The sequence below is a fragment of the Marmota marmota genome, unplaced genomic scaffold (genome assembly GCF_001458135.2).
Source record: "Marmota marmota marmota unplaced genomic scaffold, marMar, whole genome shotgun sequence".
NCBI classification, from domain to species: domain Eukaryota; kingdom Metazoa; phylum Chordata; class Mammalia; order Rodentia; family Sciuridae; genus Marmota; species Marmota marmota.
The window spans coordinates 43132197-43141924 of record NW_025999977.1 but is presented as its reverse complement, the minus strand read 5'-3'; positions in this window follow the sequence as shown (position 1 = coordinate 43141924).

Sequence of the window (9728 nt, the reverse complement as noted above, 5' to 3'; positions counted from 1 at the left end):
TGCTTGCCTGGCTTGTATGAGGCCCTGGGTTCAATCCCCAGCACTGCAAGAAATTAATTAATTAATTAAAATAAAACCCATTCGCTTGCTATGTTGTACACAGGAACATTTCTTACTGGCTACTGGGTTGCCAATGTCTGTGAATACAGACAGGGGTCCCCAAGGGACCCAGGTGACAGAGATGAGGCTGGGTCTGCTGGACCCCACCCCCCAAGAGAACTCTGGCCCACCTTTCCCACATTCCAAACACCAGGAACCGTGAGCCCCTTCTGACCACCTTTCTCCTGACCTGCTGCTGGGCTTTTGTATAGTTTAATGAGCAGAGAGTCATTTGGAAATACGCACTGTGCTCCACAAAAGGAAATAGTAATATAATCAGAAATGATTATATTTCAGCACTTCAGCACTATTGCTACTATTAATGTCCATTATCACTATATTACCTGAAATGTGTTTAACAATCACAGTCACTAATCAAGGTGCCTGTCCTGGAAAACGTGCATTCTCTCCATCTGGATCATACTAGGCATTGTGCCGCTACTGTTTTAAATGTTTTCCAGATAATTGGAACCTGCTACTTCATACTTTGAAAAGGAATGTGGCCGGTGAAGCCCTGAGAGGTTCGAAGCCTATGTTTCCATCAGGGAAATAATGCAATTTCCATGCAAAATGATTATAATATTATTCAGTGATTACATGGGGGTGGGGGGTCGTCTGTTTGTGTTAGACTTTTGAAGGTGGCAAATTGAATCCCATCCAGGTAATCAGAGGTTATGAGTCTCCAGCACAGTGTGTTTGCACTTGGAAGGGGCTCATTTCCCCACATTCCTCTGAGCCTTTGCTGACCGCTTGGGGTGGACCTGCAGGGCCAGGGAGTTCATTCCCTACCAGCAGCCCTCAGCCAGTGACAAATAAGCTTGGAAGAAAACAGCATCCCTGCCCCTCTGGTAGGACAACTCTGCAATGTGCTTCTCCCTGCCTCCCGGAGCCCCCCCAGTGGGATTGGCCTGCTTGCTCATGCTAGTAACCTGCTCCCTCTAAGGACCATCCAGGTTGGCTTCCTTCCCATACTGTCTCATGTCCCCAGGCCCCTACCTGAGCTTCAAAAATCACTGTCCAAATAAGTCACCTGCCTCAAACCACAACCAGGTTCCACTTGACAAGAGAGGCACACTGGCCACTCCCAATCTCCCTTTTTTTTTTTTTTTTGTACTGGGGATTGAGCTCAGGGGCACTCACCACTGAGCCCCATCCCCAGCCCTATTTTGTATTTTATTTAGAGACAGGGTCTCACTGAGTGGCTTAGCGCCTCACCATAGCTGAGGCTGGTTTGGAACTCGCAATCTGCCTGCCTCAGCCTCCTAAGCTGCCGGGATTACGGGCATGTGTCACTGTGCCCGGCTTCCTATCTCCCTTTCTGAGGGTGTCTGGGTTCCTATGTCCTATAACCCATTTGTAGAGGACCTTGACAACACCCAGAAGCCTTAGTGTTTTCAGGTGAAAAAAATGAGAAGTCTGAGTGTTTCTTTTGGTCAGGAAGTTGACAGGCATAATTTCCTTTTCCCACCTCTCTTCTTAAATATCAGCCCTCCATTCAAGTGAGACAAGATGATTTAATCCAGGCTGTATTTTAAAATGCCCATAATCAATGCCCTCATTCTCAACATGTATGTGTGTGCCCTTAGATAATTTATGTATAATTTTAATAGATTTGTCAACAGCAGCCCTTCCTCATCTAAGCAGGCTGCTTGCAGACAGATCACTTAATTTGCTCCTCAGTGTTATTTTTCATATGTGGTTGCTGCTCCGCCGACAGATAGCAGATGAGCCCATTACAAACACGTTTGACGGGGCATCTACTGTGGGCCTGGGCAAACTCCAGGTTTCCTACTGTGGCAAGCAGCGTGTGTCTCCTGCTCCCTCAGAAGGGTCAGGACACGCACTGAAGTTGTAGTCCCCCGCAGTACTCTAGTGCTCGTGGGAGCCCTGGCTTCCTGCTGTCACTGAAGGGTCACCTGCCACCAGTTCCCACTTCCTGCCTCTGTGGGTATGTGTGGGGGTGCCTCGCCCACCCAGAGTGCAGGCTGGAGATGTGGGGAGTTAAGGCCCCCAGAGCACCCTCCTACCAATTAAAGGTCTGAAGGGATGAATAAATAAATACCCAGCTTCCTTATACTTGGTGGACAGTCTAAGGATGCGCTACACAGACTCAAGGGTCCCCAGCAGGACTGAATCCTGGGTTCCCACAATGGCACCCACTCATTAATGTACCCTTCATGGCTTTTCTCCTTCCTCCCAACCCTACTCCCTCACGGTGCTTCCTGCATCAATTCCCAAGGAGACCACTTGCATCCAAATCCTTATTTCAGGCTCTGCTTGGGGGGAACCCAAACTAAGACACGTACCCCTCTGAGTATCTTCCTGTTGGTCTTCCAGGTGCTGCGGTCCTCCAGGTCCTAGCTTCAGCCCTGACAGGAAGCCTTCCTGGCCCCTCCAGCCCAGAGCTCTCTCTCCTGGGCCACCATCCGTCCCATCAGCAGAGTTAACTCTGCCCTTTGTGCAGCCCATTGTTCGGGGGGGGGGGTGCAGAGGCTAGCTTGAGTGTTTGGCTCAGATCTGAAGGTGTCTCCCCAGGTCCTCAACTGGGAGTGAGGACTAGCAGAGGCATCGAGCAGAGCGGAGGATGGGTAGGTAGACAATGCCAAGAGTACACTCTCTAAGGGGGGTAAAAAAAATACCCGTCCTTCCAAAGATTAATGCAAGCCCTGATGGATGACTTGGGCCATTTCCGTCCATTGTGGTCATTGCAAGGAGAGTACATTGTGTTCCAAAGGAAAAATGTTCTCTGGATGTGGTGATCTTCGCCACACCGGCTTGTGACAGAGAGAACCACATCAACTTCTAAATTTTCTCAATGGAATGCAATGTGTAATAAAATATAAATAGGCCTTTAAGAAGCATCTATGTGTTTCCTTTTATCAACCTTTAGATGTGTTCAAGCCAAGTACAATTTTATATGAATTCTAGATGATATGTAGTATTTTTATTTGCTACTTCATTGCTAAATGTTTCATATAAAACTGAAGAGGGAAAAAAAATACATAGTCCCACATATAAAAGAAAGAGCAGATGGCTGAATGTGACCATGGGAAGAAGCAGAGAATGGAGAAGGATCCGAATGCAGGCCCCGGGTACTGAGCGAGGGCCTGAGATGGAGTGGAGGGAAACTGGTACCTGTGGTTACCTGTGCTCATTAGCCATTTGCTTCCACTGTGTTTTGAGGAGGCCATTAGTATTCACAAGAATCCACAGGTACCTTTGTTATGTTTTTTTTTTTTATCTTTTAAATGTACATATAAATGAGTATGTATTATTTATAGACGTCTTTGGATTTAGAAACATCAGGCTTGAAAAGTAATGCAGCAAGGAATATTTGATTTAATGCTCACTAGAGAGGGGAGAGGGGGGCACTTTCTGCAGGAAGGAAGCCTGGACTGGGAGAAGTTACCTAACCTTTCTGGGGGGCTTTCCTAGAAGCTGTTTGGTGACAGTTCACGTGTGGAAACATCATCGGGTGAAAGACAGGACCGTAGCCAGGGAGCTATGGAAATAAAGTTCTCACCCTGGCTCTCCTACTGACAGGCGCTGTGACCTTGAGCTTGCCAGGCACCCTCGTTTTTACTGGCTTCCCTGCCTGCATCTGGACCAGAGGTCATGCCAGCCAATGGCCTTGGATGCACTCACACCGATTGCCCTGGACTGGGGCCTCTGTTACTGCTTTATTTTGCAAAATAGCAGTGAGGTTGGTGACCCATAGTTTCGTAGATTATTGGGGAGGTGGGGTGTTTCATTTTTGCAGTGGTGGGGATTACACCCAAGGTCTTGAATATGCCAGGCAAGTGCCCTGTCACTAAGCTGCACCCCGACCTGCACAGGTTGGTGGTGTTCAGGTGGCACAGGAAACCAGGGCACAACCGAGCCACTCACCTACATATGTCGGTAGGGATCAGGGAAACGGAGTTAGCTTCTCCTTCTATTTTCAGTTCCTAGGTTGTTTCTACGTTGGCCAAGAAAAGCAGAGTACTTACAGAAATTCCTGGTAATAACTGCTTTCTGCTTGGGTATGGAGAAACATGCCTGTCTGTGGTTTATTTTTAAATGGATAACTCATCAGATGTGGGGAAAATGTCCTATAATCTCCACAGACTTTCTTTCACAAAATTTTTTCCTCAGAGTGTGCACAGACAGCCTCAGATCCATTCAAATAAAATAGCTCTTCCCTGGGTGAGGAAGCAGTGCCTCCCAGACCCACTTGGGGCCAAGAAAGGGTTTTCAGCTGCTGGCCCGGAAGGCTTGGGTTGAGAGGAGAGGTGGCACAGGGAATAAAGCCTCAGAAGCCTCCGCTGTTGATTCTGGACTTTGGTTTGCCGCTTGCTGGGGAGCAGGTAAACCCAGGGGGGCTGGTGGCGGCTGGCACTGAAGACTAAGCACTCTTCTTACCCTGGAGCATTTAACTCTTGGAACAACCCTGAATACTTAGTGATACCTTCCCCGTGGTGCGGAGGAGGAGGCTGAGGCAGGGGAGGTAGTGAGGGAGACAGGTGCGGTCAGTGCCATAAATGGCAGAGCTGATGGAGACCCAGGTCTCTCGGGTTATGTCTCCCAGGCTCTTGCCACTGCACAGCTCCATCCAAGCCCTGCACCGGGGGTCAGACACAAGGGAAACTCAAAATGAAGCTCTGATTGTTCATGGAGGCTTCAAGCCCAGCTCCGGAATTCAGACTTGGGAAAACGGATTCGCAGACCTCTCTGCATCTCTGTGAAGGCCAAAAAGCACAGAGAGGCGGACAGCCCACCTGATGTTCCCCCGTGAAGCCACTTCCCCCCATCACTTCTCTTCACAGCTGAAAAGAAGTAAAGGCCCCAACAGGCCAGGGATGGCGTGGGACCCTGAGCATTAGCAGCTACAGTTATGGCCAGACTGGCTCATTCCAGACCCTGGGAATGGGCTGGAGGGGTGGCTGTCCCTTCTGCCACCATGACCATCTCCAGCTCCATGGCATGTACAGCTGTGGTTTGGATAGAGGGCTCACTGTGCTTTCTGATGTGGGGTACAGGTCGTGGGACCAGAAAAAAGACAGACCTCAGGCAAGAAACCCAAACAGGGAAGAGAAGTCCTACTCTCTCTCTGGGCTCTGCTTGTGAGGTCCAGACCTGAAGCAGGCTCTTGGCTAGGCATGCATTCCCGATGCTGAGGTGCTATCTGCCCCATGGAGTGGGGAGGGCCTAGCCAGGGTCCGCAGCCGGCCTGGAGAACAGGCTGGGACGCTCTCGCCCAGCTACGTGTTGCTTTCTTTCCTCCACCTCCTGGCCTGTTGTTTGGTTTTACTCCCCAAGACTCTCTGCAAGTCTTGTTTAAATGTTAGAGCCTGGCCCCAGGGGGGTCAGGGAGAATCCAGGGAAGAGACTTGTCCACGTTTCAGAGTTTTAAAGGGGCAGCACCCAGGAGGCCCTCACGGTGGTGGGAGCAGGCCATTGGAATCACCCCACATGGAGAACCGGGTGGACTGGAGAAGGGGACCCTGCCTACCTCTCCACACCAGAAAGAGATGAGAAGCCATACCCACCCTGGCCCTGCTTGGCAGAGCAGCAGCTGGCCTGCCTGTCAGAGAATTAGGGACGTCAGCGCTGCCCCAACCCCCGGGACTCGCCAGGCGGTCTAATGAGGCAGAGTAGATGCAGAAGAGCTGCGAACGGCCCACAGCTTCAGGCAAATGTGAAGCGTCATCATGAAAAGCTTAAATTTATGGGTCTGAAGGAGAAGCAACATCTGGGAAGGAATTATTGCAATTTAAAGGGAGGATGCAGGCCTGTTTATAAGAGCGAAATCTGGAAGCAATGTCTGATTTTTTTTTTAACTAGTTTGTATTCCAGTCATGAAACTATGGTGTGGATATCTGCCAGATGTTCAAAGAAAAATTGTAGAAGATGAGTTGCATCTTGTAGCCATTTGCCTTCATTCAGCAGAGCTTTACTGAACATCTACTACATGCCAGCTGTATGCTCTCTGGTGATATCTTCACTGCCTCCGTGGGCAAGTCAGGCTAGAGGAGATTGATTTGGCACCTTCGGCATCATGAAGCTTTCAAGAAAACACAAGGGCCATCCCAGATCTGATCCAGGAACAGGCAGATCTGAACTAACCAGTGGTGGGGACATGCGCTGGCACTGAGTAGCACAACCAGGTTGGGGGGGTCTTAGTTAATTTAATTCCTGAGAAGTCTGCTGTGCAAAAGGAAAGTGGTTTGGGGGCTTTCATTTGCAATTTTGTTTCTGAAATGTTTCAATCTAGGTTTCTGGACTTCCTCAGGCTGCAGGCACCCCATTTTCCTTATTTCCATGTTCTCCTTGCCCCAAATCAGTGAGAGGACTAGGAGATGGGCCCCTTTTATGTGAGACTGGCCCATCTAGATGGCCCCGTGGGCGACACATGTGCCCCTGTTGTGACAGTCTCCACGACTTTGTCTAAAGAGTCTCTCTACTCCAGAGAGAGGCAGGGAAACTTCCAAAGAGACATTTGGAGGAGGAGAAGCCCTGAAGGTAGGTGAGAGATGGGGGTGAGGCTGGTATGCGGCATGTCGTGGAAGAGCTGGGGTATCTTGCAACAGGACACGGGGAAAAGTGCAATTTGCCTGGTTCTCCAGGATTCAGGATCATGAGTGCATCTTGGTTGGGGAGCACTGTGACCATTCTTAGGGTTTAGCACAATCCCTCTAGTGACAGTAAAGCCACTTGGGGAACTGTCACCTTCGTAAAGTCTGCCATCGTCATTTCCTGCTGCTAGACAGTATGACTTAGCTCAGGCTACCATCCCTAGATACCACAAGACTGAGTGCTTCGTCGCAGAAATGTGTTCACGGGTCCGGAGATGGGAAGTCCCCAGTCAAGGTCCATCACGGCGGGTTCTGATGCAGACTCTCTTCCTGGCCTGCAGAGAGACACTCCCGTGTCCTCAAAAGGAGGCCAGGGGGCGGGGTGGGGGGCAGGCATCTGATGTCTCTTCCTCTTTCATGAAGACATCAGTTTGAACATTCTGTAGAGCCAGGGCTCCATCCTTATGACCTGTTGACCTTGGTAACTGCCATGAAGTCCCTACCTTCAAATACAGCCATGTTAGGAGTTAGGGCTTCAGCATAGGAATTTTGGGGTGCACAGTTTTGGCTATAGCAAGGTGAGAGACCAAGAGGCCTCCCCTGAGGCATCAGTAGTTGAAAGTAGAGAGAACTGATAAATCAGCTCGGTTTTCTGAGTAATGCTGTGCGTTTGGCAGGAGTGAGAGGGAGAAGGAAAAATTGGATTTTTTGGGGGGGTGGGAGGGAAGGGTACCATGGATTGAACTCAGGGGCATTCCACCACTGAGCCACACACATCCCCAGGCTTGTTTTGTATTTTATTTAGAGACAGGATCTCAATGAGTAGCTTATCAGCCTCACCACTGCTGAGGCTGGCTTTGAACTCGCTGTCCTCCTATCTCAGCCTCCCAAGCCGCTGGCATTACAAGCATGCACCACTGTACCTGGCTAGAATTGGGGCTTTAATGACAGAAAGTCAGCAGTGCCATTCCCTGAGATAAGGGTTTAGAACTAGCAGATTTTGGAGAAAGCCGATCAGTTCATGCATGAAGTCTCAATGGAGCAGGTAGGGCAGAGAATTGCTCCCCAAAAAAGTGAAAATTGGTCCCTAGAGTTTGGGTGAAGGGTGGAGAATCTTAGCTATCACAATCATTTGTAGCTCTCCAAAGTGCTCCAACAAAATCTTGGTCCCTAGAACTTAATTTCTCTTGTTGGGGAGAATCGAAATGTCATTGAACTTAATTTTTCTTGTGTGGGGTGAAAAGAGACAATAACGAAATAAAATTGAGAAACACTAGTTGTTAATTGTGGAGAATTTGGGAGCAGGGCCCACTGCTGGCAGAGGTCTGTGGCAGGTAGGAGCGAGGGGTGCGTTGAAGTTTCTCTGCTGTCAGGGGGCTGTGCAGGGTGAGGGGTCACTTGGTAACCTGAATCCCACCAGGACATCTTGCTGCTAAGAAACGGGGAGGGTCACTAGGAACCTACTGGGATGAGGTGCCTTTATTCAGCTCAGCGTGGTGACTACAAATGAACACAGGACAGCTCTCATTTCTTCACGACGGGGTCCCCAGGAACAGAGCGTCCTGAGAATCCAGACCAAAAGCATGGACTGCAGGCTCAAAATCGGGAATTCCAATTGAGCCTCCCTCATTGACTTTGTCTGGACAGCTTATTGGCCATGGACCTCTGTTTCCTCATCTATAAAATGGGGATACTAAAAGGAACCAAATCCCAGATTGGTTAGAAAGGGTGAGTGAGCACATGGTAAACTCTGAGCCTGACCAAAATTCTACTGTGGTTTCTGTGTCAGGCTCCGTGGCCTCTGCAGACGTGGTCTTGCTTGATGAATACGGGTCACGGTACACTTGCCAGGCGGTGCATCCCTGGCAGTTGAAAACAAGTAATGGATTTCATCAGAGGCCAATTCTGGCCCTTAATGGAAATGGGAAACCTGCACTGTGCTGGGTGGGCTCTCGTCCTTTAAAAGCAGTGCCTTCCGGACCCCTAAGCCCATGAACTGTCGTGAACCTGATGGATAAACCTTCGGAGCACGTTTGTTTTTGTGTTGGCAAGATGCCTGCAGGCTTTGGTGAACCCAGAGTTGATATTATTAATGGATGGATGATTTTTCTGTCTTAAAAGAGAGTGTGGATAAGTGTTCCTCTTGCAGGATGCATTGAGAACAGACCCTGAAGCCCAGGACCAAGGCCGCTAGGGAACCCTGCACTGGAAGGGCCTGAGGACTAGGCTTGGGCTGGCTTCCTCCCTATAGCTTGTGGCCTCCAGTTCCTTTGCTTTTATTTTGCAAGGAAGAAAGAGTCTGTTTCCCAGTTTGCTGAGGGGTGCTCAACCGCTGGGCGCTGAAACCATAATTGAGCAGTGTGGTTGAGTCAGGCAGGGCTGCTTTCTGATCCCGTATCAAACTGGAGACTCCACTAATTGGTTTCTTCTCTGTAGACAGTTTCTCTCCAAAAAAACTGGAGTCTTTTATAGAGACATAAAAAATCCTGGGACCCTTGTTTATAATTCTCTAATCAATTTGGTTCCTGTCAGGAATCATCTTTACTTACACTGAGTTAGAACGGATCTCAAAATTTTTCTTTGAGTTCAGTTTTGAGGATTTCCCAGCATTTAACCCAAACAGCCCATTCAGTCTTACTTACTCGGGGGTCTTAATGCCTTGTCAAGGTCAATCAGCATCTCTTAAATGCCTTGGGAAGGTAAAGGTCATAAGACCCCTTTCACACTTAGTGACTGATTACAAACTTCTTTTTTTAAAAAAAATAGAGTCCTCTATCCTTTGGCTTTTGAAATTTGTCTTTCTTAAGACATAAGCTGCCTTTTGATGACAAAATTAATGGAAGGGAAAAGGTCAGTTTGATCAGAGATGTCAAAAATCAAGTCCCACCAGGTGCAACTTGGGAGGCTGAGGCAGGAGGATTGCAAGCTCAAGGCCAATCGTAGCAGTTTAGCGAGGCCCTAAGCAGTTTAGTGAGACCCTGTCTCAAAATAAAATATCAAAAGGGCTGGAGACGTGGCTCAGTGGTAAAGCGCCCTGGGTTCAATCTCCAGTACCAAAAAAAAAAAAAAAAAAAA